We start from the raw sequence: 9,254 nt of genomic DNA, 5'->3' as shown, positions 1-9,254 counted from the left end.
CTACACTTGTGTGTGCTGAGTATCGCTGTAATACTTAACATCAATCCTCTTCCTCCAGTGGTCTGCATTTTCAGAGCTGGTGCTGAAAGTGTTGTGCAACCCAGCTGTGATAAACCAGGACACTGGGGTGCAACAGTTTACTTTTTATTACACTGTTTACTTACAGGTAAAATTTGACATTTTTCCTTGTAAACCATTCACTCTGCAGGTGGCCCTGCAAGTGTTTCTCACATATTATTTCAGTAATTTCTCTACACAGTATCTTCAGTAAGAACAGTATGTGGGGCAGCTTTGGATCACCACCCACATCTCTGATTTGTTTAGCAATTAAAATATTATTTGTGTTGTATATCATTTTCAGGGAATTCAGTTTGATTATCAGGCTGAGGTCAAGTGTTCTGAAACCTTCATGTGCTGGCCCTGTGATGGACTGGTGACCTGTCAAAGACTAGAGTCCCGTCCTGACATGACCCAGAATAGAAACAGGCCAGTCTAGAGAATCAGTAAATGGATGGTCCATGTTGTTATTATTGTCTTTATATGAATTTTAGAGGGAGAAAGGATTTTAAATTTATTTACCACAAGCTCTTTTTGTTGGGTGCCAACAGCAGCTAATGTCTACAGTACACTACACTGAATATCAATCACTGAAAACTTTCCTCTCTCCACAGCAAAGAAGTAGCTCAAGCTTTATCAGATGATGATTTGTGGTCTTAAAAAGTTATGCAATTAGGCAAACCCATTAAACATCATTAAGATTTCTTAATGCAGTGCTTTCATTTCTAGTCTTCAGGCTTCATCATAAATCACTTTAAAATCTGCTTCCTTGACAGTCAGAGAACGGCTTTTGTTTGCATAGAGCCAGACCAGCATAGAGCAGCATATTGATCCAGTAAGTGTGTTCACTATTGAGTACTGTCTATTTCACCGTTGAGTACTGGATTAGAGTATTAAACATGGAGATTTTCAGAGATGGGTGAAAGCTGATTAAGCATATTTTAACCATATTTTGTTAATTTGCTCAAGCCTGTCTAGATTTGGCGACTATAAAAGTAAATTCTAATTTTCAGTGTATATATTGGCATTAACAGACTAGTCTCCTTGTCCTAGTCGCAGTCTCCTTTTGTACAAATTCATATAATGTTGCTTTAGTCCTTAATAGTGATATTTGGAGGCCAGTTCCCTGCTTAAGGCTGCAGATGGCAACAGTCAATTCAAGCTTTGGCATGCAGTGGCATTTCAGCAGAAGGTGTTCTCTAGTGCCCTCTGTCTGTGTTTTTAGGCCTGGAGGATGTGGAGGATGTGAGGGAAGAGATTTGGGAAAAGGATTTGGGTACTATCATAATCAGTGCAAACCATAGCTATTATTACACTGGTGATTTTGATGTGATAGATTCTAAAGCTCAGACAAAATTAGGTCACGTCAGAGCAACTTTGCCAACTAGACGAGTTCAACAGTGCAACTGTCTACAGCTGTACAACTCATTTTACACTGAAAACAGTTACTGAATAAAATGCACAGTGGTGGCTTTTCCTCAAGGCAAACTGGGGCAGCCGCCTTAAAATCCCCTCCACTCCCAACCCACAAAAAAATTCCAGAAAGAAAAACCAACAAAAAAACATAGATCTAATGCTAATAGTTGGCTGGTGGTAGGGGTACCACCTCTAGTCCTGGCAATGCAGTTCAACATAATCATTAATGAGTGATCATCACAGTCAGATCACGCTAGAACATTAACAGGTAGAGTGGAGTGTATGTGGAGAGCATTAAGGCCCTGACATACCAGGCTGATGGTCCATCATCGGTCAATGTTGGGCTGTCAGTGAGCATCAATCACCCCAGTCAGTGTGATCTGTCCCACCATGTTGCCCCTCGTGGGCCTTTGTCTGCTTTTTTTTGGAGGGGCCAATTCAGCATGTTGAATCGGCGTCGATGACAGCAGAGCCCTTCGGTGAATGCAGTCACCCTGATTGGCAGTTCAGCTCAGCGCACAAGAAGAGAAACAGAAATGAGGAAAGTAAACAAACAGCTAAGGTCAAGAGGAAGTGAGATCAAAACAAACTTGTTTCATGAAGTAAGATTATTTTTTTAGTCATTTAGCTCTTTAGTAGAAACGTTTCATGATGGTTTGAGTTATTGTTCACTGGCACATGGTAAATGTGATCTGTTCTTTCAACATTAGATTGTGTTGTTAATGTGCTAACTGGCTAACTTGAGTCATGACGGTCTTCCAGTTTCCCTTTTTGAATGACAAACACAGACTACCACCGTCTGCTGGTGTGAAGAGTTATTTCCTCCCATGCTGGTTTGCTGGCACCTGTAGTCTTTGTGGTGTGTTCATGTGCAACTTTTTGGCTGAGACTCAGGCTACATGAGGCGACACAGCAGGGGGCCTAAGTCGGTTTAGTGTGTCTGGGCCTTCAGTGTAAGAGAATATAAAACAGGCAAAAGCTATCAAGGGTGAAAAAAAGAAGAAAACAAAATTTGCAAATTTGCACATGCTGTATACTTTGTTAGTTATTATTGTTTTGTTAGCTAAGTTCTTCATTTGTGCTGATTCTCATTAGCTCTTTTTCTTGTTTGTTATAAATACAAGATAATACACTGATTTTTTTTTCTGGGTGGGGGGCACCTGGAGAAGCTTGCCTAAGACACCAAATGTGCTAGGTCCGGCACTGAAAACACAAATCAACAGTGGTCATATTCCAAGCTTCTCTTGGATATATTTCTAAGTGTTGGACCGTGCTACTAAATCAATAAATCTGCACATCTACCAAATGTTAGTGTTGTTTATTAAAACCACATTGCAATTACAATTATGACAATATCAGTCAAAGTGTGAGACAGGCTGTGGGTGCTTGACCCATTTGTATGAGTGAGTCAGATCAGAGAAGATACTCTGGCTGGGGCCCATGCACAACGGGGTCATGAGTCTTAACACCTAGAGCTTCAGATTCCACTACAGCTGGAAGGATAAAGTGAAGAGGACTTAAGCAAGTGTCCAGTGCTGTGCTGTTGGAGCAGAAGTCAGAGGGAGGACTGATATGTCATTTTTTTTATTTCATGACTGGGCTGCGTGAAAAGATAAAGCAGATATTTCATTGCAGTGGAAATGGATATGAACAGATTGTCACTTTGATTTAAAAACATATGCTGGACGAGACAGGAACACAAATCTATTACTGCATCTGCAAAGTTTGTGATTTTATGCACTAAATCTCCACAGACAACATCTGTCCTGTTGCCCTTACATTACACCACTTGGATTTTGTTTTGATGAGGCAAACGCTGCTGTAGATTAGAGAGTATTTATGTCTTACATTATTGTAATATTTATGTATAGAAGTGTATACATGAATAAGGAACATGCTTGGCATTCACATGGGAACCAGTGACTGTAGTAGTCTCTGCTGATCTGGTGGCCAGGCTGATGGAGTACTATGATGGAGTTAAGTGCAGTGAAATTTAGGCTCCATCTTGAGTGATGCCTGTGGCAGTTTTTTTTTTTTTTTTTTTTTTTTTATGTGTGGCTGCCCTTGCCAAAGGGTCACTGCTGCACTAGATTGCGTTGGCCGTTCTGTGTTGGTTGTTTTAGATGACTGCATGTAAGCTGCTGCACAGATGCAGTATAGTTTGTAGAAATGTCCTCTTAAAAACTTACAGACAGGTGGATTGTTATGATTTTTAAACTGCAACAATAATTTGTGAACTTGAATCTTTTAGACAATTGGTACCACATGTGACGGACAGATGGACAGACAGTCTCGCTCAAGGACACTGCAGCTGTCTCTACAATCACAGCTCCATCCTGCTGCCCAATAACTTAACTCAAATTAAAATGCAAATTTTAGTAACGAATGTGAATAGCATAGCTGGGTGTTTTATGTTTTGTTTTGGGATGCCTAACATTGCTTCCACAGACTTTCCAGTATGTTGGCATGTAAATAAGCAGGAGTTTTGTGTGGGGACAGCACATCTAATTTAGAATGTTGATCACAGCTGGCACAGAAACATTCATCAAATTGCTGTTGCTATGGAAACACTATTTTCTGAGGCTTATGCAACAAATCCAAAATGGTTCCTATAAGCAGGCAGGTTAACAATCAGCAAAGCATATTTGAATGGGAATGCATATTCAGTCAATTCAAAACCCTTAAATGTAACACATCATTTTTGCATGTTTGTTGTACAGTCAGTGTGGGGGTGAGTATTTGACTGACAGTAAACACTAGGACCGGATGTTTTCCCCCAAACTTAAGTATTGTGTACTTGCATATGCTTTTCTATAATTTTGCCCACATTAATATGAGTCTTTGCTGTTTTGCTGATGTTGATATTATGCATTTTTTAATGTATTAAAATATGTGTTTTGATGAAAACATTTCATAAAACTAATTATTTTCATGATTAACACCATCTTAAAAGTGTTCCAACGGACTCTGCATGGATTATTCAAAGGAGCCATTATGGCTCTCCTCCATTAGATGTATTCACCCAGTGATCTATTCTGCTCAAGGCTTTCAGGACAGCCTTGCCCTGCCAGCTGTTGTGACCGACTTTGCTTGTCTGTGTTGGACGGATTTCCCAGACTCCCTAAGCTTCGGCCAAAAATGGTGTAGCTTCACTCTCACAGTGAAATAGTAATGATTCCTTATCTTTAATAATTTTGTTGCTTTTACCGAGGCACAGTTTACAGCTGCTGTTCCTTGTTAGTCAACTAAAATGTGTGCTATGTGTACTCCATATTCAGCAGTATCCCTCCAGTTTCCTTTTTGGTACATGGAGCAATGGCTGCTAATTCAGCCACTGCATGATTGTTGTTATCTCTAGGCTCTACCCCAAATTTTACACAAGAGGGCCATGGTTACTGACCTAGCAATCCCTGTTTAGTCTCATTTTTTATGACTCACAGGCTCCTTCAGTGTGTTTCCATATAGTTGCCTGTTTAGAGATAAACATACAACCAGATATTTTCCAAAACCCTTATGTAGCAACTCGAGTAAATTTAATGGTAAACAATGAAATTAAAGAATGTAATTCCAATGCATTCACATATCTGTAATCAGTCAATCAGACTTAATTTGCATAGCACTTTTGCAAATTAAGTCTGATTGACTTAGTTCCAGAGACAAAAGCTATACATGAGTAACATCATTCAATACAAATAAAAACAGGGCCTGAGGAAACATCATAAATCTCATCGAATTACGGTCAGGAATCACTAACTTTGTATATACAGGCATATACCAAAATGTAAAACAGACTAAATTAATAAACAAAAGTAAATAAACAGATATAGTTAAATTAAAAGCCAGACTAAAAAGATAGGTCAAGATAGAGAACATTCTGTGCTACCCTCATCTTCATGCATTTTTGGATGTTGTACATCATCCTTGGATGGCTGTAAGAAAGCAAAGACCATGATGATGTTTGTAACCCTGATGTCACATTTTACTCAATCAGAAGAATTTCACACAAATGCTATGTAGATTTTCTTAACACTTCACTGTGGGTGGTCCAGTCACATTATTTACTGTGTGCATGCCAACCCAGTCTACAGGATTTTTTTTTTAAATTTGTACTTTATTATGTGGAGCATGCATTAATATGTTACATTTCAACAATACTGTGGTTATCATGTGGTTAGGTTTAGGCACAACAACCGGTGAAAAACAAATTAATGCCACTACCCCAGCTTGAAAATCAGCAATGGGTTGCTAAGAAACACCCACATTTGGGGGCTAAAAAGCCACAGGAAACACAATGACAGGTTGCTAAAAAACACTCATGTTGAGGGGCGAAAGCTGCTGGATTAACAGCTACAGGTTATTAAGAAACACCCATGTTTGAGGGCAGAAAAGCCGCTGGAAAAACAGCCAGAGGTCACTACAGAACACCTATGTTTGAGAGCTACAAAGCCGCAGGATTAACTGTGAGAGGCCCTCACATAACACCCACATTTGTTGCCTGAGAAGCTGCTGGGAAAACAGCCATGGGTTGCTAAAAACACCCACATTTTGGGACTAAAAAGCAGCTGGAAATGCTGCGATGACTTACGACAAAACAACCAGTTTTGTTGTTTATTGGTCTTGAACAGTGATCTGCAGTGGTCTGCAGTGGTCCACCATCCCCTCCGCACCCTGATGACAAAGTCAGCTCATATGCTACGTCACTTTAGAAATGGTGATGTGATATATGATACATATGAAACATGCAAATGTAATGTATTCATGGTTTGCAGAAACACACAATGCAAACATTTCGACTGGGCTGTGCATGCAAAACTGCATCAATATATAATTTTCCTCATATAACTAATACAACCAGATGGGATTCTGAGCTAAATCACCACAATTTGTGACTCTGACATAAGTAAATAACAGATTATCATAATTCATATCAGAGTAAGCAGTACATCTTCACCAGATCGATCTTGATTAAAGTAGGAGTTTAATGGGATAATTATTTTACATTCAAAGACTCAGATCAGGTCAGATGCACACATAGCCAGTATTTATACAAGTGCACCCAGATTTATCCAGAAGTTGTGGCTAATAATGCAGTCATCCCGTCACCTCAGCCAGCCTGAGCCTGAGGAGCTGTCCCTAGTGCTGAAGTCATTCTGGACCTGAAGCTTTCCTTGCTGTGCTGCTCATTCCTGGTTTGTGTAAGTATTAGTGCTAAACAGTTAGTTCATCACCAAACAGATCATTTTGATTAACTTCACTGAAGTTCACTTTGTATATATAAGCCTGAACAGCTGCCATCAAAATAAAACAAACAGTAGCCAGAAACTATCTTGAGATCTGCTCTAACTGAAACAGATGAACAGCTTATGTATGTGTTTCAGATTTTATGTCCATCAAACCAGTCAGTGCACTAAGAGCCTGTGGATGACAACATCTTTGAGAACGCCACTCCCATTAACGCTTTAACATAAGATACAGTGCATTATGCCTCAGAACTGCTTTGTACTGAGTGGTTTTTACCTTATCTCTGGGGTTAACTGGACATTAACCATGATATAAAATGCTACCCTAGACCACAAGAGTCATCAGAGTGTATGTGTTTTATCTTAACTTTCCCCACTGATGTTTAATTCATCATACATCAACAGCAATATATGCTGATGTGCAACACCAGGTACACTTTTTCACTGATACGACCTAAATATTAAAGACTAAAGGATTAAAACTGATTTAAAAAAAGGGAATAGACAATGCATTTAGGCAACAACAAACTATGTTTTGGAGCTGAAGGTAAAACACAGAGTCAGTGTTCACTAGGAGCCACTGGCCAGGGTGAGGGTCACTGGGGGGGGGGGGGGTTATAAAATCATACAAATTATACAAACACATAAAAATATAAATGATATAATGAAATATATACTTTTGGGGGAAATCCAGCACCAGTGCTAGATCCAGCACTGTCAAAGCCAAAAATGTTTATTGTGCATACACAGCAAACAACACTGAACCAGGCAGCGAAAGTCGTGATCTAATCATCCTACCAGGCCCTGGCTTGAGCAGACACAGGACCCCTATTCTGGTTAAGCTCTGGAATAAGACAATGACAGAAGACACACATTAGGGTGGACAGATGGTAAACATACACAAGAACTAACCTTCAAACAAAGAAAAAAACAACAAGAAGCATCTTGAACTGCAAGGAAAAAGACCAAAGGAACAATCACACACTGACAAGAGCCAGTGTAGTCAGTGTGTTACTCCAAATGTTGATTACACACTGACATTTAGAGAGCAGAACTCAAGATAGCAGATAGTTTAGATCTTCAAGTTCACCTGCGAGAACATGCACACTCTGGGACAAGAACAACAGTTGCTTATGTATTCATTATGTCATCATGTAGGATATTTCGGTGACTGCCAGCTGAAGGGATGGAAAGCAAATTCCTAGACATTCAGTAAAGGAGCATGTGAAAAGGGGGAATTGTTGCATTCTTGAAAAGTGGAAATACAATAATGAATCTTGTAATGTAGGCTGGATCTTCCTGACAAGGCAAAAAACCCAGTTATGAATCATGCATGTTAATTAATACAGCCACAATATGGATTTATTTTATATTAGGCTATATACAGCACAGTAACCGCCTCCTGGTTTCCATGCCCATATATGACCCCATACTGTATCATGTTTCTCTTCGGGATGTACTCTATAGAGAGGAAATGAGACTTCTGCTTTATGGGGTCCACCACGGGCATCTTAAATATGATTATGTGACCTGACAGTCTGAGGTCTACCACTGACAGTGATCCATGTGGAGGGAAGGTTGTGATTGTCAGTGCAATGCTTTCTTTCTGCTGCGCCTTGCCCAAATGCTCGCCATGCGGTAAGCTGCGCTGCAGAATCGCTACCGGCAAATTAACCATCCTTACGACTCCAGTGTACAGACAAAGGAAGACATAAGCCAGTCCCCAAACATGTGTCCGTGTACAGCATGTGGCCACGCTCATTGTATATATCTTCCATTTCGGAGGAGGTGTTGGTGCTGAATGTTGTGCAGATTAAAGTCTTGACCTTGCCTGTATGAGCAACAGTGAGTCCACACTCATTAACCCCGGTAAATTAAATGTTGCAGCCACATCTTCGGGTTACATTTTCCATTTTCACCATATATTTTTCAGCCACGTGCTGCACAGATATTGAGATTTGTGGAATAAATGACTGGTGTCGCTGAACGCACATGTATTTGTATGGCTGTTTTATGTGGCCGCCATTCTTTTTCTAGAGGTGCTTTAATGTGTTGGTCGTCTATTAGCTCCCAGACCCTACACCGACATCGCTATGGAGGGATAAGAGGAGAGAAATGGGTGGGGAAGGAGGAGGGGAGCTGCGCCACAGTGGAGGGGAGAGAGCTGGAGTCTGAGTGCGCGCTAGGGTGGGATGCCGTCCTTCCTAGGTCAAGTCAGCTATATTCAATTACACAAGTTCCGGTTGCTGTTTTCAAAATAAATCCCTTTTAAATGAACATACTGTGCGGCTATGTTTTCAATGAAACACATAAACAGCGGGTATCTGGCACATTGTTCATGACAATAGAGACTAAATTAAAGGCGGCATTTATATAGCAAATGGAATGCGCAATTATGCATAATGGAAAAACAGGTAAACACTGTAAAGTATAAGTTAGGCATTGATAGGAACCCTGACAAGCTATAGCTCCCAGCCCTTTATTTCAACGCTTCACTAAAACACTGGAGGGATCTCTCCAGTTTCGGGCTCCCTGTCCGAG

Source organism: Epinephelus lanceolatus, chromosome 11 (assembly GCF_041903045.1).
Source record: "Epinephelus lanceolatus isolate andai-2023 chromosome 11, ASM4190304v1, whole genome shotgun sequence".
NCBI classification, from domain to species: Eukaryota; Metazoa; Chordata; class Actinopteri; order Perciformes; family Serranidae; genus Epinephelus; species Epinephelus lanceolatus.
Note: the sequence above shows the minus strand (reverse complement) of the source record.